At 44.1% G+C, this 27890-nt stretch overlaps 1 pseudogene; it reads right to left on the bottom strand.

Moving 5' to 3' along the window:
• Window positions 1-2357: 2357 nt before the first annotated feature.
• Window positions 2358-23710, bottom strand: LOC117978257 (putative postmeiotic segregation increased 2-like protein 3; annotated as a pseudogene).
• Between the last annotated feature and the right edge of the window lie 4180 nt (window positions 23711-27890).

Here is a 27890-nt window from a genome sequence, read left to right as displayed (position 1 = left end):
TGTTACCTTGCCTTTCAAACTGCTGGGATTATAAGCATGAGCCACTGCATCTGGCCTGTGTGACACAATTCTGTTTTTTATCTTTTTTTGGGGGGGGGGAGGGGGATGGAGTCTCGCTCTGTCACCCAGGCTGGAGTGCGGTGGCATGATCTTGGCTCAATGCAAGCTCCGCCTCCTGGGTTCACGCCATTCTCCTGCCTCAGCCTTCCGAGTAGCTGGGACTACAGGTGCCCGCCACCATGCCTGGCTAATTTTTTGTATTTTTAGTAGAGACGGGGTTTCACTGTGTTAGCCAGGATGGTCTCGATCTCCTGACCTCGTGATCTGCCCGCCTTGGCCTCCCAAAGTGCTAGGATTACAGGCGTGAGCCACCGCACCTAGCCTATGTGATGCAATTCTGATGTCAACTCCCTGATGTTACCTCAAATGCCACAGGTTAAGGCCACCAGCCCCCACTAGGCTGCCCTCGCTTTAGACACACCTGCAGGCTTGGGTGTCCTCAGACCACATGTACTTCTCACCAACTGGCTGCAAATTTGGAGGTTCCCACCATGCCCTCAAGTTGGATAACTCACTAAAACAATTCACAGAATGCAGAAAAGCATGATACTTTCTTTCTCTTTTTTTTTTTTTTTTTGAGACGGAGTCTTGCTCTGTCGCCCAGGCTGGAGTACAGTGGCCACCATGCTTGGCTAATTTTTGTATTTGTATTAGAGACGGGGTTTCGCCATGTTGGCCAGGCTGGTCTTGAACTCCTGACCTCAGGTGATCCACCCGCCTTGCAATCCCAAAATGCTGGGATTATAGGCATAGCCACCATGCCCGGTCGACTTCTAGAGTTTCAATAACAGAGATGTGATTCAAGAAGGGAGACATGTTTTGTAGATGGCAGGAGCTTCATGAAAAGAAGCCAATGAAGGGCAGGACGTGTAGCTGTCTACCTACAGGAAACCAGCCAGGAGCCTCCCCACAGGGACTTCAGCACAGATGGCCGGGAAAATCTGCATTAACCTGACCTCTGGACCTAAGAGAGGACAAGGCCTTGACCATTTCTACAGACTCACAAGATGCAATCTCTGTGGTCCATGCCCATGGTGTGATCTGGGAAACGGGGGACCTTCTAAATGCCAACAACAAGGAAATCAAATGTGCAACAGACAGAAATACCGGCATTGATGTGGGCCATGGAGAGGCCTAAACAGATGACTGCAGTTCACTGCCAAGGTCATCAAAGGGGTGACTCTGAAATAATAAATTTCAGGTGCCACGGCCCAAATAGCTGCATGAGGTGGGGAAGTCCTCCACATGCCTCTGCTTCCTTCAGTACCTGTTTATGAAATAAGCCGAGGTACTTCCCTGGGGAATTTCCTTTCTCTTTCTTTCTTTCGAGATGGAGTCTTGCTCTGTCGCCCAGGCTAGAGTGCAGTGGTGCAATCTCGGCTCAATGTAACCTCTCCCTCCTGGGTTTTAGCAATTCTCCTGCATCAGACTTCTGAGTAGCTGAGATTACAGGTGCATGCCACCATGCCCAGCTAATATTTGTATTTTTAGTAGAGACAGGGTTTCACCATCTAGGCCAGGCTGGTCTTGAACTCCTGACCTCGTGATCCACCCGTCTTGGCCTCCCAAAGTGCTGGGATTACAGGTGTGAGCCATCACGCCCGGACTTTTGTTTTATTTTTTGAGACGACGTTTCACTCTTGTTGCCCACGCTGGAGTGCAATGGCACGATCTCAGCTCACTGCCACCTCCTCCTCCCAGGTTCAAGTGATTATCCTGCCTCAGCCTCTCGAGTAGCTGGGATTACAGGCACCCAACACCAAACCCAGCTAACTTATTGTATTTTTAGTAGAGATGGGATGTCACCATGTTGGCCAGGATGGTCTTGAACCCCTGACCTCTAATGATCCACCTGAATTGGTTTCCCAAAATGTTGGGATTACAGGCACAAGCCACTGCGCCCAGCCCCTCCCATACCTCTTTTGGTCAAGGCAGCACAATTCAGAAGAATCTTGCCAGGGAAGACTGGTAAATGGACGTCGACGTGATGCCTATGGCTCCTGGTGGATTTAGATACCTCCTGGTGCTTATTGATATCTTTACCAGTTGCACGGGGGCTTTTCCATGCCAGACTGAAAACACAGGAGATCAATGATCAACCTTCAACTATTTACTAGCAGAACACTGAGGGGACTGTGCGGTCACCAATACCTCCTATTGCACTTGGATAAACACCTCCCAGGAAATACAGATGAATAGAAAGGACATAGTCAAAAAAGCAGAATGGCTGCATTCCTTCAACCAGAAGGGCCATTAGTCTGTTTTCACACTGCTATAAAGAACTATGAGAAACTGGGTAATTTATGAAGAAAAGAGGTTTAATTGACTCACAGTTCTGCAGGCTGTACAGGAAGCATGGCTGGGGAGGCCTCAGGAAACTGACAATCACGGCAGAAGGCGAAGGGGAAGCAGGCACGTCTGGCCATGTTGGAGCAGGAGAGACAGAGAGAGTGAAGTGGGAGGGCTGCACGCTTTTAAACAACCAGATCCCACAAGCGCTCACTCAATATCACAAGAACAGCAAGGGGGAAGTCGGCCCCCATGAGCCAATCACCTCCCACCAGGTCCCTCCCACAAAACTGGGAATTACAATTTGACATGAGATTTCGGTGTGGATACAGAGCTGAACCATGTCAAGGGTAGTTCAACCACTGAGATTGATTGATTGATTGATTGACTGAGATGGAGTCCTGCTCTGTTACCTAGGGTGGAGTGCAGTGGCACAATCTCGGCTCACTGCAACCTCCGCCTCCCGGGTTCAAGCGATTCTCCTGCCTCAGCCTCCCGAGTAGCTGGGACTACAGCACATGCCACCATGCCTAGCTAATTTTTGTATTTTTAGTAGAGACAGGGCTTCACCGTGTTTGCCAGGCTGGTCTTGAACTCCTGACCTCGTGATCACCCTGCCTCGGCTTTTCTTTTGCTGGAATTACAGGCGTGAGCCACTGCACCCGGCCAACAACTGAGATTTAGAAGGCAGTCGAGTCCACTATACCGCACCTCACCTGGTTTCTTCCTCTGTTGGGGCCCCTCGTGGCCACTGTTCTGTTACTTTTTGGTCCTATTTATTTAAATGGATGGTGAGCTGTTTGTCCTCCAGGCTCCAACACTTCCACCTTCAGCTTGTAGTACAACAATACCAGCCTTTCAAGCTACTCCGGGTGACCCCAGAACTCATTTGAACTCAGAAGCCTAAGAGTTTCATTCCTTTCACTTTAGGGGACTCAGTGCCCTGCTCAGCATGAAGTCGAAGCAGAAGCATGACCTCCATCCCTAATCCCTCAACAATGAGGAGTGGAAGGTGTTGGCAGGAGGGTGGGGGTGAGGTTTGTAGATCTGTAACTGCATCAGACCAAATCTGGTTCAACTTTTTTTTTTTTTTTTTGATGGAGTTTCACTCTTGTCACCCAGGCTGGAGTGCAATGGTATGAACTCAGCTCACTGCAACCTCCACCTCCTAGGTTCAAGTGATTCTGCTGCCTCAGCCTCCAGATAGCTGGGATTATAAGGGTGCACCACCACACCTGGCTAATATTTATATTTTTAATAGAGACGGGGTTTTACCATTTTGGCCAGGCTGGTCTTGAAGTCCTGACCTCCACCTGCCTTGGCCTCCCAAAGTGCTGGGATTACAGGCGTGAGTCACTGCACCTGGCTCACTTCAACTTTTATGTAATGAGGTTGTCAGTTGTTTTTCAATTGCCATGGACCCACAGGTTGAAGGGCATATACCCTGTGCATGCCCAGGGTAACCAAGCATGCAACCACGGAGTGGAAACTAAAAGCTCGGCCTGAAGAGCTGAGACTGATTTAAGAACTGGACACTCCATGAGGAGCCAGGATCCAATCAGATTGAGTTTTGCTGTCACCCCATGGCAGGATCCAGTCAGATCACACCTCCCAGCATTACTTTATTGCAAGATCCAATCAAATCACAACTCATTACCCTATGCTTATAAAACCTGACATAGCCCCCAGCTGGGTAAGGGAGATTTGAGTATTTCTTCCTGCGTTCTTGCTAGCTGACTTACAAAAAAGCTTTAAAAAAAAAAAAAAGGCCACGTGTGGTGGCTCATGCCTGTAATCCCAGCACTTTGGGAGGCTGAGGCAGGCAGATCACTTGAGGTCAGGGGTGCAAGACCAGCCTGGCCAACATGGTGAAACCCTATCTCTACTAAAAATACAAAAATTAGCTGGTCATGGTGACACATACCTATAATCCCAGCTACTTGGGAGACTGAGGCAGGAGAATCACTTGAACCCAGGAGGTAGAGGTTGCAGTGAGCCAAGATCACACCACTGCACTCCAGCCTGGCCGACAGAGTGAGAAGACTCTGTCTAAAAACAGAACAGTTAAAATTAGCACCAAATGCTTTACGAGTAAAAAAAGTTTTTAGCTGCATATGTTTAAGTAACTTTTTAGATTGTAAAAAATACACATACAAAATGGAAAGGCACAAAGAAGAGAACAAAAAGTGCATGAGATCTCACATCCAAGGATAACCGCTGAGAACATGAAAGTGCTGACTCTTCCAGCCTTTATACTATACACATTTAGGCCGTTGTTTTGTTTTTATAAAACCGTAATCATATAATACAGATAGTTTTATAATCTGGTTTTTAAACACAACAATTACATAACATTTAGCTGTTTCTTTTGCATTCAGATTCATAAGGGTTCCAGTAACTCATTTATCAGAAAACCAAGAGAAACAGTCTCATTAAAATATAAGTACATAAGGCAGGCATGGTGGCTCACGCCTATAATCCCAGCACTTTGAGAGGCCGAGGTGGGCGGATCACCTGAGGTCAGGAATTCGAGACCAGCCTGGCCAGCCTGGACCACATTGTGAAACCCTGTCTCTGCTAAAAATACAAAAATGAGCCAGGTGTTGTGGTGCGCGCCTGTAATCCCAGCTATTCAGAAGGCTGAGGCAGGTAAATCGCTTAAACTCGGGAGGTGGAGGTTGCAGTGAATCGAGATCGTGCCACTGCACTCCAGCCAGGGCGCCAAAGTGAGACTCCATCTCAAAAAAAGATAAAAATTAAAAATAAAAATAAAAAAAATATATGTATATATATTTTTCCAGACAGTGTCTTACTCTGTCTCCCAGTCTGAAATACAGTGGCGCAATCATAGCTCACTGCAGCCTCAAGTTTCTGGGCTCAAGTGAATCTCCCACTTCAGCTTCCCAAGTAGCTGGAACTACAGGTGGATGCCACCATGCCCAGTCAATTTTTTTTTTAATTTTTCATAGAAACAGAGTCTCACTATGTTGCCCAGTCCTAATAAACACTATGTGATGAAAAGAAAAAAGTAAATCACCCTAAAGTTAAGTCTTTAATGTTAAGTCTTTAACAAGAAATGCAAATAAAGCATTTCTCAATAGATTATGGCAAGAGAATCAACTGAAGAATAAACTTCTTTAGTAAAACCTTTGCTCATGTGCATTAACCAATACTCTTGAAAACCAAGATTAATTTACTGTACCTTCTTAATATTCCTTTGAAATTCCTTATGGCGCACAGGTAGTGTAGAAAATAACTGCTTCATGCTGACTGTGGTCCCTCTGGGGTGGGGGTAGGGGGTTTTCTGGATGATTTTCCCATCGTGATCAAATACCAGTCAAGTCCCAACCTTCACTGATGCGTGGCAGGTAGAAATGGTGACATCGCTGTGAGAGAATACCAGGCGTGGTGTGCTCAGTGAGAGACCCGTGATGTTGAGCATTGACTATGCTTTTCTTCACTTGCTTTTCTCTCAAAACTTTCTTAAAAAGCTGATGATCCCTCTGAGATAACCAAGATCTAAACGGTTGAGGAGTCATCATAAAATCTAAGGTTTGGCACCTAAAAGACAGTGAGACAGAGAGCACTAAACATACTTTGTTTTGATAAAAGCTTTGATTTCATTTTTCAGGTTGAATTGCAAAACCATAAATGATCTCAAGGTTTATTTATTCACAAATAGAGATTTGTTTTGTTATTACTCTTCAAATAAAATTGTTTTAAAGAATTTTTTAAAGAATTAAAAAAATTTTTTAAATTTTTAAAGAATCCAAGCGATATTATAATTAAAATGTATATGTAGGGCAGGGTGCAGTGGCTCATGCCTGTAATTCCAGCACTTTGGGAGGCCGAGGAGCGCAGATCACTTGAGGCCTGGAGTTCCAGACCAGCCTGGGCAACATGGCAAAACCCCATCTCTACTAAAAATACAAAAATTAGCCAGGAGTGGTGGTGCACGCTAGAGTCCCAGCTCTTCAGGAGGCTGAGGCACGAGAATCACATGAACCTGGGAGGCAGAGATTGCAGTGAGCTGAGACTGTGCCACTGCACTCCAGCCTGGGTGACAGAGTGAGACTCTGTCTAAAAAAAAAAAAAAATATATATATATATATATACACACATACATATATACACACACACATATACGTATATATATACACACATGTATATATACACACACATATATGTATATATATACACACATATATATACACACATATCTATATGTATATATACACACACACATATATGTATATATATACACACATCTATATGTATATATATATTTAAATATAATTATAAAAATTTAGTATCTGTGCTATAATTAAATAGTGCTTTGGTGAAATGTTTCCCTAAAATTTGATGATGAAAAGCAGTGGTAACTATCATTTATTACCTATATGTTATGTTAAAATTGAGAAGTTACTGTTCTAATAAGGGTAACCTTTTTTTTAACAATACTATTTGCTTCATTTCATTCATTTATTTCCCACATTTCAGAAGTACTAGGACTTAGATTGGCAGTGAGACAAAACAGAATTCAGAAGCTAGAAGCTGAGATACCGAGATAGAAAATTGTAAATAATAACGATTCCAATTAACTTTCTGAGAGGTTTTTCTAAGGGGTCAAGTGAATGGATAAAAACATTGTATCACCTCAGTGCACACAGTGAGCTCAGAGCTTCCCCCTGAAAGCCGAAAGTTTCAACCTCAGTTAGGTCGGCAAACTCTTGAATCTTACATGTGTGATGTTTCAGAGCTGAAAGAGACTGTAAAGTAAGGACTAAGATACCTCAAGTGCTGAAACAACGGATATACATGATATCTAGTAACTGGCTGAAAAAACTGTTTTTGCGTTTCCCAAGACAGTGTTACTCAAAATTCTGAGACATGTGGCCCAATTATTTTATAATAGGATTAGAAAAAGTCAACTTACTTAAGCCTTCAAAGTTTTCTTCTTCTACCCCACATCCACTGTCTGAAACTTCAATGAGATCCACTCCATAGTCCTTAAGCTTTAGATCTAGAAAGTTTAAATATTTATGTATTTATTAAAAATGGACCCATGCTAGAATGGCATGAACCCGGGGGGCGGAGCTTGCAGTGAGCCGAGATCGGGCCACTGCACTCCAGCCTGGGAGACAGTGAGACTCCGTCTCAAAAAGAAAAAAAAAAAAATGGACCCATGCTATAAGCTTTTATATTGATATTATTTATAACATATGCAAATTGAAGAGTCATAACTATACCTTTAGTTAAATGTACGAGTATCATTTTGTATATTTCATTTTTATAAAGCCCTTTCTGGCCATTTACTAGCCCAGATTAAATAGTTTAGCTTTTTCTTTCCTCTTTTTTTTTTTTTTTTTTTTTGTCCATAGGCTAGTCAAATGAAGCAGTTGGAGTGGAGAAGGAACAAAAAAATCTGTAACTGGTTGTGATCAATTAGTGGTTAACCCTGTTGCACTTTGACCAGCCTTTTCTTTTGAAAGAAATAATTTTAACATACCCAGTAAGGAGAAAGGGGGGCAGGCGCGGTTGTTCATGCCTGTAATTCCAGCACTTTGGGAGGCCAAAGTGAGCAGATCACCTGAGGTCAGGAGTTCCAGACTAGCCTGACCAATGTGGAGAAACCCTGTCTCTACTAAAAATACAAAATTAGCCAGGTGTGGTGGTGCATGCCTGTAATCCCAGCTGCTCGTAAGGCTGAGGCAGAATTGCTTGAACCCGGGAGGCGGAGGTTGCGGTGAGCCGAGATCGTGCCATTGCACTATAGCCTGGGCAACAAGAGCGAAACTCCATCTCAAAAAAAAAAAAAAAAAAAGACAACTGGTTCTGGAATCAGACTTCCTGGATCCTATTTTATTAGCTTTATAATCTCAAAAAAAGGAAATTTCCTGTTCCTTAATTTCCTCATCTGTAAAATGAAGATAATAAGTTCTATCTCATAAAGTTACTCAGCTGATTAATAATTTTTTAGGTTTATTTTATTTTGTTATTTTCTTTTTTTTTCTTTTTTTTTTTTTTTTGAGATGGAGTTTTGCTCTTGTCACCGAAGCTGTAATGCAGTGGCATGATCTGATCTTGGCTCACTGCAACCTCCACCTCCGAGTTTCAAGCAATTCTCCTCCCTCAGCCTCCCGAGGAGCTGAGATTACAGCCATGCACCATCACATCTGGCTAATTTTTGTATTTTTAGTAGAGACAGGGTTTTACCATGTTGGTTAGGCTAGTCTTGAACTCCTGACCTCAAATGATCAGCCCTGCTCTGCCTCCCAAAGTGCTGGGATTATAGATGTGAGCCACTACTCCACGCCTATTTTATTTTTATTGAGACAGAGTCTTGCTCTGTCCCAGGCTGGTGTGCAGTGGCACGATCTCAGCTCACTGCAACCTCTGCCTCCCGGGTTCAAGCCATTCTCATGCCTCAGCCTCCCAAGTAGCTGGGATTACAGGCTTCTGCCACCAGGTCTGGCCAATTTTTATATTTTTAGTAGAGGCAGAGTTTCACCATTTTGGACAGGCTGGTCTCAAACTGCTGACCTCAGGTATCCACCCACCTTGGCCTCCCAACGTGCTGGGATTACAGGTGTGAGCCACCACACCTGGCCTGCTTTATTTTTTTAATAGAGATGAGGTCTCACCATGTTGGCCAGGTTGGTCTTGAACTCTGGCCTCAAGCAATCCCCCCACCTTGGCCTCTCAAAGGGCTAGGATTACAGGCGTGAAACACCACGCCCAGCTATTCTGCAAATTAAATGAGATATTTCTGTGCAATTCTTAGCATAACACCTGCCTGGCACACCATAAGAACACAATAAAAGCTGTTGTTATTATTATTACTACCTAGCTAAGTACTAGGCACATAATAGGTGCTAACTTTAACTTAAAAATAATAATTTATTACTACATCAACACTTGATAGTCTTATTTCAATAACAAATGTTTCTTGACTACAACAACACACACTAATCATTTCTTGTGGCTTAAAACTCTCCCAAACTTACCAATATTAGTGGCACCAGCATCCAGACTGTTTTCTACTAACTCCTTCACTGCAGTGCTTAGACTCAGTACCACTGGCCCAGAGCAAATCTGATGGACTGACTTCCGATCAATAGGTTTGATGGCCTTAGCAGGTTCTGTACTAAAGAAATGTTACAAGAAACAAAGCAAGTATTCAGCTATATATTTTCATCCTGATTTTAACTGTGGGAAATGACTCAACACTGTAAATAGTTTATGGGTCTAATCTGTTCATTTATTATATTAACAAATACATTTATTATATCCAGAAATAGAAACACTGTTTTACAATCCTTAAACATGTACCCAAAATACTTCTGGATAGATACTTCAAATTCAACAGATCCTTACTATCTAGGATCCACATGGAGAAAACATACATTGTATCTCTCAAATTACCAAAATCTTTGGCAACAATGGTGTCTTCTCTCTTGAAAACTGAAAGCATGGCCTGGTGGGGTGGCTCATGCCTGTAATCCCAGCACTTTGGGAGGCAGAGGCAGGCGGATCACTTGAGGTCAGGAGTTGGAGACCATCCTGGCCAACATGGTGAAACCCTGTCTCTACTAAAAATACAAAAAATTAGGCAGACATCATGGGGGGCGCCTATAAACCCAGCTACTCAGGAGGCTGAGGAAGGAGAATCGCTTGAACCTGAGAGATAGTGGTTGCAGTGAGCGAGATCATACCAGTGCACACCAGCCTGGGTGACAGAACAAGACTCTGTCTCCAAAAAACAAACAAACAAACAAACAAAAAACTCACAACAATTCTCTAATGGCGAGGGAGTAAATAAGTGACCAATAATGCTGGAGAAAGAGGAAGTGACTGGGTCCCCAGTACAGGTTAGAATGAAAAAATCCCTACCAATGTAAATCAAATGTAAAATCAACAAAGAGTTCATGTATGTGGTATGTGTGTGGGAAGGAAAGTGATATTTGGGGGTTGGGAGGTGTTACTGAGGGTACCGAGTACATATAAACAACTCTTTAGTCACTCCCAAAGGTCTGGGATGAGTGTTTTTTAACATGTGATAATCTACTAACTTACCTGGACTATGTTGACATGGAAATTCACCTTCCATTATCCACGGCTCCTCTCCCTGCTCCACTTCCTTCACCTCCACTCCATGATGATGTTTGGCTTGGTGATAATCATACCCTGTTAATGGGAAAAGAAGAAAGACTTGGGCAAGCTGCTTGGCTTCAGAATCTCCAAAGTACAAGATGTTGCCACCTCATAAGCTGCATAACAGAAGTGCTCCATTTTTTTACCTTATCAAAGTTAGAACCTTTCAATGAAGAATAATATAAACACTCCAGCTAGTGCCCACAAGGAATTAAATGGTGTCATCACTTATTTCTTCAAACTCAAGGATAAAACCCCATTCAACTGAGAGCATTCAGAAAGCAAGCTATCCTCACCCACAGAAACTAGATGGCTGTAGTTCTCCAACATCACATCCCCGTATGCTATCTTCTCATCAGGGTCCAGTTGCTGCCACTCCTCCTGGGTGAAATCCACAGCCACATCTTTGAATGACACTGGCCCCTGTAATGGCAACATGATCAGAATTGGGAGATATGGAAAAGGGATAGGGGGATATCATTTTACAAAGTTCACTTGTAAAGTTAACCATGAACATTGTATACCTTATTTTATGTTACAGATTATGGAAGGGAAATCATATTGGAAATCACACAGGAAACATATATCCTTTGGGGATATATATATATAAAATATATATTACCCCACAAAAATAAAAACCCAAAACACAACTGAACTCCTATTTTGCAATTGAACTGAGTTTTGGGGATATGAGATGAGTGAAACACCATGCCTGCTCTCAGAAAGCAGACAACCTAATAAGGAGATAAACATGTAAACAAACACAAGCATTTTACTCCTTGTCACTTCTTTTAGTCTTCTTCGCTGCCAGGCCCTCCCCTTCTCCGGGACCTCTTCATGTTGGAGTGCCCACCACTCAGTTCCTGGTCTTCTTCTTCCTAACTCACTGCTCTGGGGCTCTCACCTAGTTTCAGCTCCTTGTTCTTTTGTCTTTTTTATTCTCATAGCCAGTGGCCTCTGGCTATCTGCATGGCTGAGTTTTATCTCAAACATCTCAATCTCACAGCAATAAATATTCATTAAATGAATGAATGCCCAAAGCTGTTATTAGAGTAATGCAGACAAGGTGCAGAATGATTTAACAAAAGAGGATCAAATTATTTTAACTTTATGCCATCAGATTAGGCTTCACAGACTCAGTTAACTTGAAGTCCTTAAAGATGAATTGTGTATTCTATGGGATGAAGGGGAAGAAGAACATGATGAGGTGTAAAAAGTACCAATGGCAAACATGAAGCAGCTTCAATTTTTAAGAGGTTGGGGCTGGGCATGGTGGCTCATGCCTATAGTCCTAGCACTTTGGGAGGCCGAGATGAGAGGATCATTTGAGCTCAGGAGTTCAAGACCAGGTTGGGCAACATAGTAAGAACCTCATCTCTACTAAAAATAAAAACTGTTTTAAAAATTGGCTGGGCATCATGGCACATGCCTGTAGTTCCAGCTACCTGGGAGGCTAAGGCAGGAGGATGGCTTGAGCCTGGGAGGTCAAGGCTGCAGTGAGCTGTGAATGCAACACTGCACTCCAGCCTAGGCAACAGAGCAAGACCTTGTCTCAAGAAAAAAAAAGAAAAATGCAAAACTCCTGGGCTCCAGCAATCCACCTGCCTTGGCCTCCCAAAGTGTTGGGATTACAGTCTTGGGCCAGCATACCCCGCCCAAACTTGTAGTTTAGAAAAAGGAAGTGCCCAGTAAGCATGTTGCATTATCCTGTTATTTATAAAGAACATATCAACAAGGGGTTCAAACCCAGTGATATAGCTAGGACCATGTAGATCCCAAGAGATAGCAGAGTCAGAGCCGCTAGGCTGGTGGACTGAGAAACTAAAGCAGAACATCCAAGCTTATCCACAGGCAGGCCACAGGAGCTGATAAAATCACCGAGAGAGAGTAATAACCTTCTAGGTTAAGTTAGTCCAGAAGGCAAGGAGGTGGAGGGGTTAGAAGATGGATCAGCCAATAAATAACATAAAATTACATGCCAATACAATACCACTTATATCAATACAAATACCCAAAATGAAACATAACCAAACAAAATCCAGTACCAGATTAAAAACATAATATACAACAGACAAATAGGACTTATTCCAATAATATAGACTAGTTTAATATTTGGAAATCTATTAATATGATAGGCCACTATAACACAGCAAAGAAGAATAAACTTCTTGTATCCATGAAGATACTTGAAAAAGCTTGACAGAAAAACCTGATTTAAAAAAACAAACTAAAGAAAACAGAAACTGATGGATGCTTCATTAACATCAATATTATGTATATATACACATATAAATATTACACCCTAATATGCAGTAGTACCTATGATATATATGTGACATATGTATTTCAATTACACGCAAGCAAATATATAGTTTGTGTGTATACACACACACACATGCACGTGCACATACACGGACACACATAAACTCTTATGCCTCAGTCTTCTTGGTCCAAAAGTCAGGATTTTACTTAACAGGGAAAAACTACATACCTTCCCACTAAGATCAAGAACAAGGTATTAATAAAATGCTCATTATCTACAACTAGAGAAGAGAAAACAATTAGAGGAATATAACTAAGGAAAAGTAAAAGTGCTCGGGCGGCCAGGCGCGGTGGCTCACGCCTGTAATCCCAGCACTTTGGGAGGCCAAGGCGGGTGGATCACGAGGTCAGGAGATCGAGACCATCCTGGCTAACATGGTGAAACCCCGCCTCTACTAAAAATACAAAACATTAGCCGGGCATGGCCGCGGGTGCCTGTAGTCCCCGCTACTCGGGAAGCTGAGGCAGGAGAATGACGTGAGCCCAGGAGGCGGAGTTTGCAGTGAGCTGAGATTGTGCCACTGCACTCCAGCCTGGGCGACAAGTGAGACTCCATCTCAAAAAAAAAAAAAAAAAAAGTGCTCGGGCACGGTGGCTTATGCCTGTAATCCCAACACTTTGGGAGGCTGAGGCGGGCAGATCAGCTGAGGTCAGGAGTTTAAGACCAGCCTGGTCAACATGGTGAAACCCCATCTCTACTAAAAATCCAAAAAAAAAAAAAAATTAGTGTATTATTAAGGTCAACGTAATAATACAAAGATATCAGTTACCCTAAATTACTTTATAAATATGCAATCCCAATAAAAATACCAAAAAGCTTTTTCCTGGAACTAGATAAGCCGACACTACAGTTCATATGAGGTGGAAGAAAATCAAAAACAGCTCAGGGAAAAAAAACATTTGGACATGGATAAAACTGGACCCAGGCCAGGTGTGGTGGCTCATGCCTGTAATCCCAGCACTCTGGAAAGCTGAGCCAGAAGGACTGCTTGAGGCCAGGAGCTTGAGACCAGCCTTGGCAACATAGCAAGACCCTGTCTCTACAAAGAAAAATATATATATATTAGAAAAAATAGAGAGAGAGAGACATGAGGACTTCTGCCCTCAGGTGTGATAAAATAACAGGTACTGCATATACCCTCCAACCTGAAACAGCACACACCAAAGAACAACAACAAAATCAAAAACAGAAAGAAAAATAAAATGGAGAACATATATGAAGCAATGGTTTGTTTGTTTTTGTTTTTGTTTTTGTTTTTTATGAGACAAAGTCTTGCTCTTGTCTTCCAGGCTGGAGTGCAATGGCACAATCTTGGCTCACTGCAACCTCCGTCTCCCGAGTTCCAGCGATTCTCCTGCCTCAGCCTCCCAAGTAGCTGGGATTACAAGCATGCACCAGCACGCCCGGCTAATTTTTGTATTTTTAGTAGAGACGGGGTTTCACCATGTTGGCCAGGCTGGTCTTGAACTCCTGACCTCATGATCCGCCTGCCTTGGCCTCCCAAAGTGCTGTGATTACAGGTATGAGCCACCACGCCTGGGCTGAAGCAATGGTTTTCAAGGCACTGATTATCAGGCACTAGAGTTATCTATGAGTGATGGGAAATAAACAAGGTGAACCAATCAACTTCTGCCTTGAGTGACTCCAGGCCACGGAGCAGGGAAGAAGAACAGAGGCAGATGTGAGGAGAAAGAGCTGCAAGTCAGGAAAATGGGCAGGAAACTACAACCCAGAAGGAAAACAATCGGTCCATCAAAACTGGCCCAGAATTGACACAGAGTTTACAACTGGCACAGAGCACTGAGAGAGTTCATCGTTCTATTCCAAATGTTCAAAAAAATTGAGACAGGCAAGATGTGAAAAAGACCCATGCTAACCTTCTACAGATAGAAACTACAATATCTGAGATGAAAATTATACTGGAAAAGATGAACAGCATCGTGGAAAAAAGAGATTAGTGAATATAAAGACAGCAACAGAAGTTACATAAAATGAAACAGAGAAAAAAGAATTAAAAGCAAATAAAGAGCAACAGTATGTTGTTGGAAAATTTCAAGTGGCCTAATATACAAGCAACAAGAATCAATGGAGGGGAGGTGGCGGGTACTTGAAGAAATAATGATAAAAATGTTCCCCAAGTGATGACACCATAAACCCAAGATCCAAGAAGTTCAATGATCCCCAAAACAGAAACATGAAAAAAATGATACCATGACATATTGCTATCAAACTGTCCAAAACTAGTGACAAAAAGTTTAAAACAGTAAGGGGTGAAGAAAAAAAGATATGTTATATATAGGGGAACAAACATGAGTATGAGATCAGATTTCTCTTAGAAAAAAATGTAAGCAGGAAGACAACAGAGAAACATATTTAAAGCACTGTGGAGAAAAATCCAGCAAAAACACCTTTAAAAGCAAAGACACAATGAAGACATTTGCAGACCTACAAGAATTCATCATCAACTAGAAGAAATGTTAAAGAAAGTCCTTCAGGCAGAAGTAAAATGACAGAAAATAAAAATTTAGATTTACATAAAAGAATGAAGAGTACCAGAAATGGTAACTGTGTATTTTCTCTCATGACTTAAATCTCTTTAAAAGATACCTGGGCCAAGTGTGGTGGCTCACACCTGTTATCCCAGCACTTTGGGAGGCTGAGGCGGACAGGTCACCTGAGGTCAGGAGTTCGAAACCAGCCTGGCCAACATGGCGAAACCTCATCTCTACTAAAAATACAAAAATTAGCCGGGCATGGTGGTAGGTGTCTGTAATCCCAGCTACCCGGGAGGCTGAGGCAGGAGAATCACTTGAACCCAGGAGGTAGAGGTTGCAGTGAGCCGAGATCGCACCCCTGCACTTGAGCCTGGGGGACAGAGTGAGACTCTGTCTCAAAATAAATAAATAAATAAATAAATACTGTTTAATTAACAACAACGTAATAGATAGTGTGTGGCACTGATACCACCTGTAAAAATGAAATGAACAACGGTGTAAAGACCAAGAGGAGAGAAATGGAAGTGTCCTATTGTAAGCTTCTCTTACTCTAAGAAAAATGGATATTACTTAAGAATAAACTATGATAATTAAGGCTGCATACTATAAATTCTAACCCACTAAAATAATAACAGTGTGATAGCCAAAAACCCAACAAAAGATATAAAGTAGAATCATAAAAAATTCTCAACTAATCAAAAGGAAGGAAGACAAACAGAGACATTTTAAAAAGAAACAAAGAAGATGAGACTAAAAGAAAGCAAAGACAATGGACTATAACCTAACTCGTTTTATCAATAATCACATTACATGTAAACGGTCTATACATCCCCAATTATGAGACAGAAATAGACTGATGAATACAAGCAAGATCCAAATCTTGCTGCCTACAAGACATAATACTTTAGATATAAAGATGCAAATAGGTTAAAAGTAAAAGGATGGAATAAGATATAGCATGCATGCATTACTCAAAAGAATACTTCATAAATAACAAAGCAAATTTCACAGCCTGGAATATTAGCAGGGATAAGGAAGGCCATTTTACAAAGTGGTTAATTAATCAACAGGACATAATAACCTTGAACATTTATGTATCTAATATAACACATAAAGCAAAAATTGGTAAAATTACAAAGAGAAACAGAACCACAACTGCAGCAGATTTCAATCCCCTCTCCCCCACAATTGATACAAGTGGGCACACAATCAACAAGGATATAGTACACCTGAACAACACAACCAACCAACTTGATCTCATTAACATTTATCAAACACTCCACCCAACCAGAGCAGAACAAGCCATCTTCTCAGGCATGCACAGAATTTTCCCAAGACAGATCCTATTATGAGCCATAAATTTAAGAGGTTCCATGTAGTATTCCAGACAAAAATTCAGTCTAAATCTAATCATGAAGAAAGATCAGGGAAACCTAAATTTAAAGACTTCTATAAAATCACTGGCCTGTATTCTTCAAATATTATAATGGCACTGAGGAACAAATCCATATTAAACAGACTTAAAAAGCATGAAAACTAAAGGCAATTAACAGTCCTAGACTGAATCTTCTACCAAAAATTAAAAATTGCTATAAGGGAAATTACTGGGAAATTAGCCAAACTGGAAAATGAACTACAGATAAAAGTATTAAATAAATGATAAATTTCCTGAATTCAATTACTGTGCTATGGATATTTAACAGAATGTTCTTGATTTTATGAGATATAATCTAAAACTTTATAGGGTAAAGAGGCATGACATACCCACTCTCAAATAGTTCAGAAAATATATATACACATATATGTATATATGCATATAAATGATTAATGTGGGAAAATGTTAAGAATGAAGTGTCTGAACAAAAGGAAGTATCTGGGATTTCTTTGTAAAATCCTTGCAATTTTTCTGAAAATTTGAAATGATTTCAAAATAAAATGCTGAATAGAAAATAATGCTATCAAATATATATTATACATTTGCTATCAAATATATCAACTATATTTCAAAAGGACTCAGAAACCAACTTAAAGGGATTCCGTCTGGCCAAAGATGGAACCACTTAATTTTCAAAAAGAATCACAACTTCTATGTACTGAAATATTTACTATCTGTTTAAACCCATGAGCTCATAATGGTAACAAAACAAAAAAACCTTCCCGCTTAGAAGCCTACTCAATATTATAGAAACTGTCTTTCCTGCATGAATTACATAAACAAATAGAGAATAGAAATTTATCTTTAGAAAAGTATTCTAGGCCAGCCGTGGTGGCTCATGCCTATTATCCCAACACTGGGAGGTCAAAGAAGAGGATCACTTGAGCCCAGTTCAAGACCAGCCTGGGCAACATAGAGAAACCTGTCTCTACTAAAACTTAAAAAATCAGCTGGGCATTGTGGCACATGACTACACTCCCAGCTACTTGGGAGGCTGAAGTGGGAGGATCACTTGAGCACAGGAGTTTGAGGCTGCAGTGAGCCATAAATGCGCCAGCCTGGGCGACAGAGTGAGACTCTGTCTCCAAAAAAAGAAAAGAAAAGAAACATATTTTGGCTAGTAAATAAAGAATAAATGGTAGAATTAGCAGATCACCATTTTGCCTCCCCTAATGAACTAGTAAATCACAGCAATAATCAACAGTCAATAGTTCTTAACTTCACAAAAACAAAGAAGGTAACACGTGCCTCCAGAAGTAGACAAATGCCACGTATGGTATAGTTGTGTGAAAAGAACTGAACATAAACTTGATTAGACTTCTAGATCAAACTACCAATTTTACAAGGCATATGAGATATTTTTTAAAAATTTGCTAAGGTGAAACAAGGGTAACACAATCCAAACTGAGGATAACCAACACAGTTTCTTCAAAACAATGAGCACGCAGGAGACATACTATGGGAACTATTAAAAGATTTAACGCAACTGCCACGTGTATTAAGGAAGAGAGTATTATGGGTTATTCCTAGCCCCTTTAAAAAAATTCTTTATTGGCCAGGTGTGGTGGCTTACACCTGTAATCCTAGCACTTTGGGAGGCCAAAGTGAAAGGATCGCTTGAGGCCAGGAGTTTGAGACCAGCCTGAGCAATACAGTGAGAATACATCTCTAGGCCAGGAGCAGTGGCTCACGCCTGTAATCCTAGCACTGTGGGAGGCTAAGGCAGGCAGACTGCCTGAGCTCAGGAGTTCGACACCAGCCTGTGTGACACGGTGAAAGCCAGTCTCTACTAAAATACAAAAAAAACTAGCCAGGTGTGGCAGCGTGCATCTGTAGTCCCAGCTACGTGGAAGGCTGAGGCAGGAGGATCGCATGAGCCCAGGAGATTGAGGCTGCAGTGAGTTTTGATCACGTCTACACTCCAGCCTGGATGACACAGCAAGACCCTATCTCAAAAAAAGAAAAAAAGAAACAAAACAAAAGACTTCACCATTTAAAGACAAACAGAAATACTTACAGATGAATCTTTTTAAGAGCCAAGAAAAGAGAGACTCCATGGAGAAAAGATCAGTTTGGAAGTAACGGATGTCAAAGGCAGACAAAGGGTCCTGTGAGGAAGGGGCTAGGAAATGCCCGCTGGATTTGACTGCAATTAAATCACTGGTCATCTTTACTGACTGACTCAGCAAAGTGAAAAGGACAAAACGAAAACACTGAGAACTGAAATGAGAAACAGAAATGAGGAAATCTTCACAAGAGAGTAACTGTTTGTATTGTTTGCTGTACAACCCAAACAAAAAGATGAACAAATATCTGAAGGATGATCATGTCATTCATTCCCCCCATGATCTAGGACTCAACAGTAAAAACAGAATTCTGTTTACTTGGATCACAATATTTCTGTCCCTGGAAAAATTATATGCACCAAGTTCTCCTTGGGCAGCAGGCCCTCTGCTTACATAAGCACCAAGAATAAGCCATAAGTTACAGTAATTTAATGGTTGTTATTAGGAAAGCTATCCACAATTATATCAACTTGAATGAAGAAATTTTTCCAAGTCCTAGAATATCTTTTAAATCCACAAGTAACAAAATTGGTTTCTCCTTATAATCAATGCAAATCATGTCATGGATGGTGATATGGTTTCAGTTTGTGTCGCCTCCCAAATCTCATATTCAATTGTAATCCCCAATGTTGGAGGTGGGACCTGGTGGGAGGTGATTGGATCATGGGGACAATTTCCCTTTTGGTGCTGATACTGAGTGAGTTATCACAAGATGTGGTTGTTTAAAAGTGTGTAGTGCCTCCCCCTCCTTCTTCCTTCTCCTCTGGTGATGAAGATGTACCCGCTTTTCCTTCACCTTCCACCGTGACTGTAAGTTTCCTGAGGCCTCCCCAGCCATGCTTCCCATGATAGAGCCTGCAGGTGTGAGCCAATTAAACCTCTTTTCTTTATAAATTACCCAGTCTTGGTTATTTCTCTATAGCAGTGTGAGAATGGACTAATACAGATGGCATTTTCCTTTTGTGATGACTGCCAAGAATATCAGTCCTGGGTGCGGCTCAATTTCAACAGCCTTAAAATATACTACCCATACATACAAGCTTCACAAATCATTTTTGGTGCTGATCTGCCACACTAACTATATTTTACAGGATAATGTCTATTTCCACATTCCTATTTTAAAGTATGAATCCTGGCTGGGTGTGGTGGCTCATGCCTGTAATCCCAGCACTTTGGGAGGCTGAGGTGGGAGGATCACCTGAGGTCAGGAGTTTGAGACCAGCCTGGCCAACACGGTGAAACCCTGTCTCTTCTAAAAATACAAAAAATTGGCTGCGCACGGTGGCTCACGCCTGTAATCCCAGCACTTTGGGAGGCCGAGGCGGGTGGATCACGAGGTCAGCAGATCAAGACCACAATGAAACCCCGTCTCTACTAAAAATACAAAAAAAAAAAAAAAAATTAGCCAGGCGCGGTGGCGGTCGCCTATAGTCCCAGCTGCTCAGGAGGCTGAGGCAGGAGAATGGCGTGAACCCAGGAGGCGGAGCTTGCAGTGAGCCGAGATCACGCCACTGCACTCCAGCCTGGGCAACAGAGTGAGACTCCGTCTCAAAAAAAAAAAAAATTAGCTGGGCATGGTGGCGCATGCCTGTAATCCCAGCTACTCTGGAGGCTGAGACAGGAGAATCGCTTGAACCCAGGAGGTGGAGGTGGCAGTGAAGCAAGATCATGCCACTGCACTGCAGGCTGGGCAATAGAGCAAGACTGCATCTCAAAAAAAAAAAAAAAAAGTATGAATCCTTACAAGCCTCTTAAAATGCATCATAAAATAAAGTTGAGGAACATATACACAAGCAGGAAAACTCACCTGCAACGAGTTCATTTTCTGCTGCTCTTGGAAACATGCAGAGACTGTGGCTGATAGACCTAGAGGGGCAGAAGCAGGTCACTGAAGTCACGAGTGCTCCGGCCTGCAAAGGCAGAAATCTCCTGCATTACGAACCACAAAAGAAAGCTCAAATAGGTTAACACCCTGTGAACACTCAGCCTGCAAACACTCAGAAGGGCCTAAAAGAGTCATACATGGTTTCACCACATTGGCCAGGCTGGTCTCGAATTCTGGCCTCAAGTGATCCACCTGCCTCGGGCCAACATGGCAAAACCCCGTCTCTACTTAAAAATAGCAAAAAAATTAGCCAGGCATAGTGTCACATGCCTGTAGTCCCAGCTACTCAGGAGGCTGAGGCACAAGAATCATTTGAATCTGGGAGGTGGAGGTTGCAGTGAGCGGAGACCACGCTGTTGCACTCCAGACTGGGTGAGAGATACTGTCTCAAAACAAAACAAAACAAACAAACAAAAAAAAAGTGATAGGGGAAGCATGCACTTGTAACTTTGTAACTCTAAGATAATCAGATAGTAATTAGGTGAGCTAAGACTCTCATGGGTAACATGGTCTGCCATCAAGTACAACGTGCAAAAAGAAAAAAATTTCCCATTATACGGCTCATGATTTTTGTGGTTTGTTTGCTGAGACAGGGTCTCAATCTGCCACCCAGGCTGGAGTGCAGTGGTGCATTCACGGCTCTCTGCAGCCTCGACCTCCTGGGCTCCATCCATCCTCCCACTTCAGCCTCCTGAGTAGTTAGGACCACAGGTGCATCCCAGCATGCCTGGCTGCTTTTGTATTTTTTGTAGAGTCAGGGTCTCCCTATGTTGCCTAGGCTGGTCTCTAACTCCTGGTCTCAAGGGATACTCCTGCTCTAGGCCCGCAAAGTGCTGGGATTACAGGTGTGAGCCACTGCATCCGGCCCACATTTTCTTATTGTCTCTCTAAACTGCTTAAAATCAAAGAAGCCATAGGAATTGAATATGTGAGCTCTCAGAAATGAAATGTGTATAAAATATGGTTTTGTTTCTAAATTATCTAACTGAACTTGGTTATTGCTGCACCTAATAATCTTCTATTAAGAAAACTAGGATACGGGAGAAAGAACACTGGCCTGGGAGATAAGACTCCTGAGTTCTACTATGAGTAATTCCATCCACAAAGCCAGTGACCTGGTCAAGTCACCCACCTGCTAAGGCCCAGTCTCTTCCCCTAGCAACTGAGGCAGCAGCAGAGAATCCCTGCAGACTGTTCCTGCATTACTACGATTCTCCCAGGGTAGATCTAAGGGGCGAATCAGCAGACACTTAAATGAGAAAACAGAGGTGCTGAGGGACGTTTAGAGGCGGTCGAAATCTGGAGCACGGAGAGGAGGAGGAAGGGCTGTTAGGGGTTAGGGGGGAGTGGAGACGACGTCCGCAGCTGAGGGTGGTGACAACCTCCACGCCCCCGTAAGCCTCGTCCTCCCAGATCTTCCCATGCAGCGCCTGTTCGGTGCAGCCGGACCCTGCCCTCGAACCCAAACACACGTCTCTCCTGCAAGCGATCGGGACCCTCCCCCTGCCCCACACTCAAAGGTCCCCAACACACGGTGACTTCACCCAGGCCCTTCTCGCTCTGGGCCCGAAAATCCAAGACTTACCCTCCTGGGGCTCCGCAGCCTCTGCCCCCCGGCTCCCGAGAGGCCGGGGCGGGGCTGCTGTCGCTGGCGCGCGTGTCTGCTCACGAGGTCCCCTCCTGTCCACCTCACCAAGGCTGTTCTTCTCCCGAGGGGCCCGGGCCGGGCCTACGGGGCAAATCCAGGCGGGTGTCCTTCTGGGGGCCCAGATCCGCCTCCCTGGGGCTCACCATACAGCGACGGCCTGGTCTAGGCCGCCAAGGACACATACGGGCCAGGCCCGGGTCCCGCCGCCCCTTCGCCTCCGCCCACCTCAGCCGACTCCCTCCCGGCCCCTCTGGCCCCAGCGCCGCCGACTCCGGGGCTCACACTCCGGGGTCCCCGCTTGAGCCTCCACCCGGCCCGCGCGAACCCTGGTCTGCACAGCTCCGCGTCCGCCTAGGTGCTGGCCCGGGCGGTCAGCGTCCAGCCCCGCAGGCTATGCGATGCTCGTCCACTGCAGGCCAAACCCTAGGAACTAGAGCAAGCGGCGACCTGAAGACTCACAGGAAGCGAGGGCAGCGCGGCGGCAGCGCGCATGCCCGAACACGCACGCCGGGAGAGGTGCACACGCGCAGGAGTGCACCGGAAGTCCGCCTCCCAGGGCCCACTGCTGGTCTCAGGACAAGTACTGGACTCTATTTCCCATGAGCCTATGCGACTCACAAGTTTAGGGGCCGTTTTAAATGTCTCTACCCCGCCTAGAGGATAAGAAACTCCAGGCTATGAGCTCTGGCAGCCCTGAACACCGGACTGACCTTCACGTTTGTCTTTACTCCCTTTTAGGGTCAAGTCCAGGGCTGCCTTACTGGGTCCTGGAGCCCAAGTCCTCTGGGTTAGAACCGAGTTTCCCGTAAGGAGAAGGAAAGGAAAGGGTGTCTCTTGGTCACTGCGCTGAAATGCTAAGAAAAGTTTCACTCAAATCCTAGGACAGGATAAATGCCCAGCGATGCTTTCCAAGGAACAAAAAGAAAAAAGAACTTGTAGCCGGGCGCGGTGGCTCACGCCTGTAATCCCTGCACTTTGGGAGACCGAGGCGGGCGGATCGCGAGGTCAAGAGATAGAGACCATCCTGGCCAACATGATGAAACCCTGTCTCTACTAAAAATACAAAATTTAGCTGGGCTAAATTCGAGTTCTCTCGAATTCCACTTTTGCTCAGTTTTTCTTTGTCAGCACTCATTGTCAGGAGTGTTTAAGTGCTGTACCTGGATCCACTCACCTCAGCCTCCCATGTAGCTGGGACTACAGGTGTGCACCACCACACCTGGCTATTTATTATTATTATTTTTTGTAGAGATGGAGTCTCCCTATGTTGCCCAGAGTGGTCTTGAACTCCTGGACTCAAGTGATCCACTCACCTGAGCCTCCCAAAGTGCTGAGATTATAGGTGTGAGCCACTGTGCCCGGACAACTTCCCTTCTTTTTAAATTACCAGGTCTCAGGTACTGTTAAAGCAGTACAAATGAACAAAGAAACTGACTGTAGTAAAAATACATTAAACTTGGTTATTTTATTTTTTTTATTTATTTTTATTATTATCATTTTTTTGATATGGAGTCTCACTCTGTCACCCAGGCTGGAGTGCAGTGGCGCGATCTCAGTTCACTGCAACCTCCACCGCCTGGGTTGAAGCAGTTCTTCTTCTGTCTCAGCCTCCCGAGTAGCTGGGGTTACAGGCACCCACCACCACGCCCAGCTAATTTTTGTATTTTTAGTAGAGATGGGGTTTCGCCATGTTGGCCAGGCTGGTCTTGAACTCCTGACCTCAGGTGATCTGCCCACCTCGGCCTCCCAAAGTGCTGAGATTACAGGCGTGAGCCACTGCACCCATCCTAAAGTTGGTTATTTTATTTATTTATTTATTTATTTATTTATTTATTTATTTATTTTGAGACAGAGTTTCATTCTCGTTGCCCAGGTTGGAGTGCAATGGTGCATTCTTGGCTCATAGCAACCTCTGCCTCCCCGGTTCAAGCAATTCTCCTGCCTCAGCCTTCCGAGTAGCTGGTATTACAGGCATGCGCCACCACGCCTGGCTAATTTTGTATTTTTAGTGGGGGGTGGGGTGGTTTCTCCATGTTAGGCTGGTCTTGAACTCCTGACCTCAGGTGATCCACCTGCCTCGGCCTTCCGAAGTGCTGGGATTACAGGTGTGAGCCACCGTGCCTGGCCTCAGTTATTTTAAATAGAGAAAATCCTCAAGGCTCCATTATGGACCCTTTTCTTTTCTTGTACTCTTTCCTTCTGTTATGGCTTTAGGTATGATTCAATTCCCATGACCTCTGACTTCTCTGAGTTAAACTTTGCATCTTCATGGGAATGTTTCAAAGGCAACTCAGCTGAGGCCAGGTGTGGTAGCTCACACCTATAATTCCAGCACTTTGGGAGGCAGAGGCAGGATGATTGCTTGAGGCCAGGATCTGGAGGCTGCAGTGAGTTATGACTGGGCCACTGCACCCCGGCCTGTGTGACAGCGCAAAATCTCCTGTCCCGGCCTTTTTTTAAAAAAAAAAAAAAAAGGCAATTCAGACTGGATGCCGTGGCTCACGCCTGTGATCCCAGCACTTTGGGAGGCTGAGGTGGGATGATCACTTGAGGTCAGGAATTCGAAACCAGCTTGGCCAACATGGTGAAACCTGGTCTCTACTAAAAATACAAAAAGTTAGCCGGGTGTGGTGTCGGGCGCTTGTAATCCCAGCTCCTTGGGAGGCTGAGGCAGGAGAATTGCTTGAACCCTGGAGGTGGAGGTTGCAGTGAGCTGAGATTGTGCCACTGTACTCCAGCCTGGAAAACGGAGTGTAGATTCTGTCTCAAAAAAAAGCAATTCAGCTCAAAACATAATATCATAATATCTATGCTGAGCCTGGCCTTCTTCCAGGTAGATGGCACCACTAATTTCACAATCCAGAAACCCAGGACCCCTCCCTAAAAGCTCCTTCCCTAGCCCCCTTCTATGTAACCCAACTCCTGTCTGTCCATGTCCCTTTTACCTGCCATGTGTCTCTCTGGCCTGCCATTTCTCCTGTCTCTCCTGCCACTATCCTGTCTCACATGCCATCACCCTTTGCCTGGACTATGACAATAACTTCCTTGTCGGTTTCCCCTGTCTACTCCAGCTCCACGCCACTCTGTCCTCCATACTGCAACCAGAATGGTCTTTTCAGAATGCAAATCTCATCATGTCACCCCTTTGCCTAAAGCCAATCAACTGCTTTCCCTTGTCTGCACAATTGAATAGACCTTTTATTTTTTATTTTTTTGAGAGAGAGGCTTGCTCTGTTGCCCAGGTTGGAGTGCAGTGGCGTGATCTTGGCTCGCTGCAACCTCTGCCTCCCAGGTTCAAGCGATTCTTATGCCTCAGCTTCCCGAGTAGCTGGGATTACAGGCGCATGTTGCCACACCCAGCTAATTTTTGTATTTTTAGTAGAGATGGGGTTTCACCACGTTGGCCAGGCCGGTTTTGAACTCCTGACCTCAAGTGATCTCCGCCTTGGCCTCCCAAAGTGCTGGGATTACAGGCATGAGCCACTGTGCCCAGCCTAGTAGAGCTTTTAAAGGACAGTTCAAGATGGTTTTTTTTTTTTTTTTTTGAGACAATGTCTGACTCTGTCACCCAGGCTGGAGTGTGCAGTGGCACCATCATAGCTCACTGCAACCTCTGCCTCCCGGGCTCAAGCAATCCTCCTGCCTCAGTCTCCCAAGTAGCTGTGACTACAGGCATGTGCCACCACACCCAGCTAGCTTTTTGTATTTTTTGCAGAGATAGGGTTTCTTCATGTTGCCCAGGCTGGTCTTGAATTCTTGGACTCAAGTGATCCACCTGCTTGGGCCTCCTAAAGTGCTGGGATTACAGGCATGAGTCATTGTGCCCAGCCTATGCTTTAAATGGAGCAGGCTCACTTTGGCATTCTGTCACTGGGAGCAGAAAAGCCCAGCTGCAGGCAAGTGTCCCCGTCTTTGGTATTTATCCAGATCACCTTCCCACTGAGCAAGGTGATCCCACTGGTTCTTTGATCTCCTTAGTTAGAGATGCTAGCTTCTGATTACCTGCCTCATTCTCTCCTTATGTGATGAGTCATTTGGACCAATTCTCCTGCTTACCAAGCCCAGCCTTTCCCAATCTGTGTCTCCCCTGTAGGTCCCCTGGCTTAACACACTGTATTAGGTTGCAGCGTGCTGTGGAAAGGTCGCTCTGCAGCCCAGCCCGGCTCTGTTAGCTCCCTCTGTAAATCCTCTGGTAGCTGTGACTGGTTTGCTCTGAATCCCTTTGACCAGTAGCTTCTGTCTCTGAGCAGAATTGGTCACATCTCATTTTAAGGTAATAGGTTAATTTGCATCGCAAGGGTGCAGAGGGAGGAGCCACAGACTGAACCCCCAGATTTTATGAGACCTGATCTATATGACAAGTTGTTTTTTTTTTTTTAATATTATGTTTTTTTAGACACGGTCTCTGTCATCCAGGTTGGAGTGCAGTAGCGCAGTCATGGCTTACCGCAGCCTCGACCTCTCCAGGGGCTCACATGATTCTCCCATCTCGCCCTCCCTAGAAGCTGGGGGTACAGGTGCACACCACCATGCCCAGCTTTTTTTTTTTTTTTTGTATTTTTTATAGAGACAGGGTTTTGCCATGTTGCCCGGGCTGGTCTCAAATGCCTTGGCCTCCCAAAGTGCTGGGATTACAGGCATGAATCACCATGCCCAGCCTAAATGGCAGTGTTAACCACTTCGGGACTTTTTTTTTTTTTTTTTTGAGACGGAGTTTCGCTCTTGTTGCCCAGACTGGAATGCAGTGGCGTGATCTCGGCTTACCACAACCTCCGCCTCCTGGGTTCAAGTGATTCTCCTGCCTCAGCCTCCCGAGTAGCTGGGACTACAGACATATGTCACCACACTTGGCTAATTTTGTATTTTTAGTAGAGATGGGGTTTCTCCATGTTGGTTAGGCTGGTCTTGAACTCCCGACCTCAGGTGATCCGCCCGCATCGGTCTCCCAAACTGCTGGGATTACAGGTGTGAGCCACAGTCCTTGGCCCACTTCGGGACTTTCTATTTGATCATTCCCATGGACAGGAGAGCGTACAGGGAGGATGGAACATGTTTAAGAAGTGCAAACAAATGTCTTTTTTTTTTTTCAAGAGACAGGGTCTTGCTCTGTTGCCCAGGGTGGAGTGCAATGGCGTGATCACTGAAGCCTCAACCTCCTGGGCTGAAGTGAGCCTCCTGACTCAGCCTCCCAAGCAGCTGGGACTACAGGCATATGCTACCATTCCCAGTTAATTTTGTTGTAGACGGGGTCTTGCTATGTTGCCCAGGTTGCTCTCAAACTCCTGCACTCAAGTGATCCTCCCACTGTGGGCTCCCAAATTGCTGGGATTACAGGCATGAGCCACCATGCCCAATATCAAACTAATATTTCTTTTTTTTTTCTCCTTTTTGTGGAGAACAGCTTCTCACTATATTTTCCAGGCAGGTCTCTTAACTTCTGGGCTCAAGCTATCCTCCTGCCTCTGCCTCCCTAAGAGCTGGGATTACTGGTGTGAGCCACCACACCCGGCTCAAACTAATATTTCTAAGATATAT

This window comes from Pan paniscus, chromosome 6 (assembly GCF_029289425.2).
Source record: "Pan paniscus chromosome 6, NHGRI_mPanPan1-v2.0_pri, whole genome shotgun sequence".
Lineage (NCBI taxonomy): Eukaryota > Metazoa > Chordata > Mammalia > Primates > Hominidae > Pan > Pan paniscus.
Note: the sequence above shows the minus strand (reverse complement) of the source record. Positions and strands in the feature narration are given on the sequence as shown.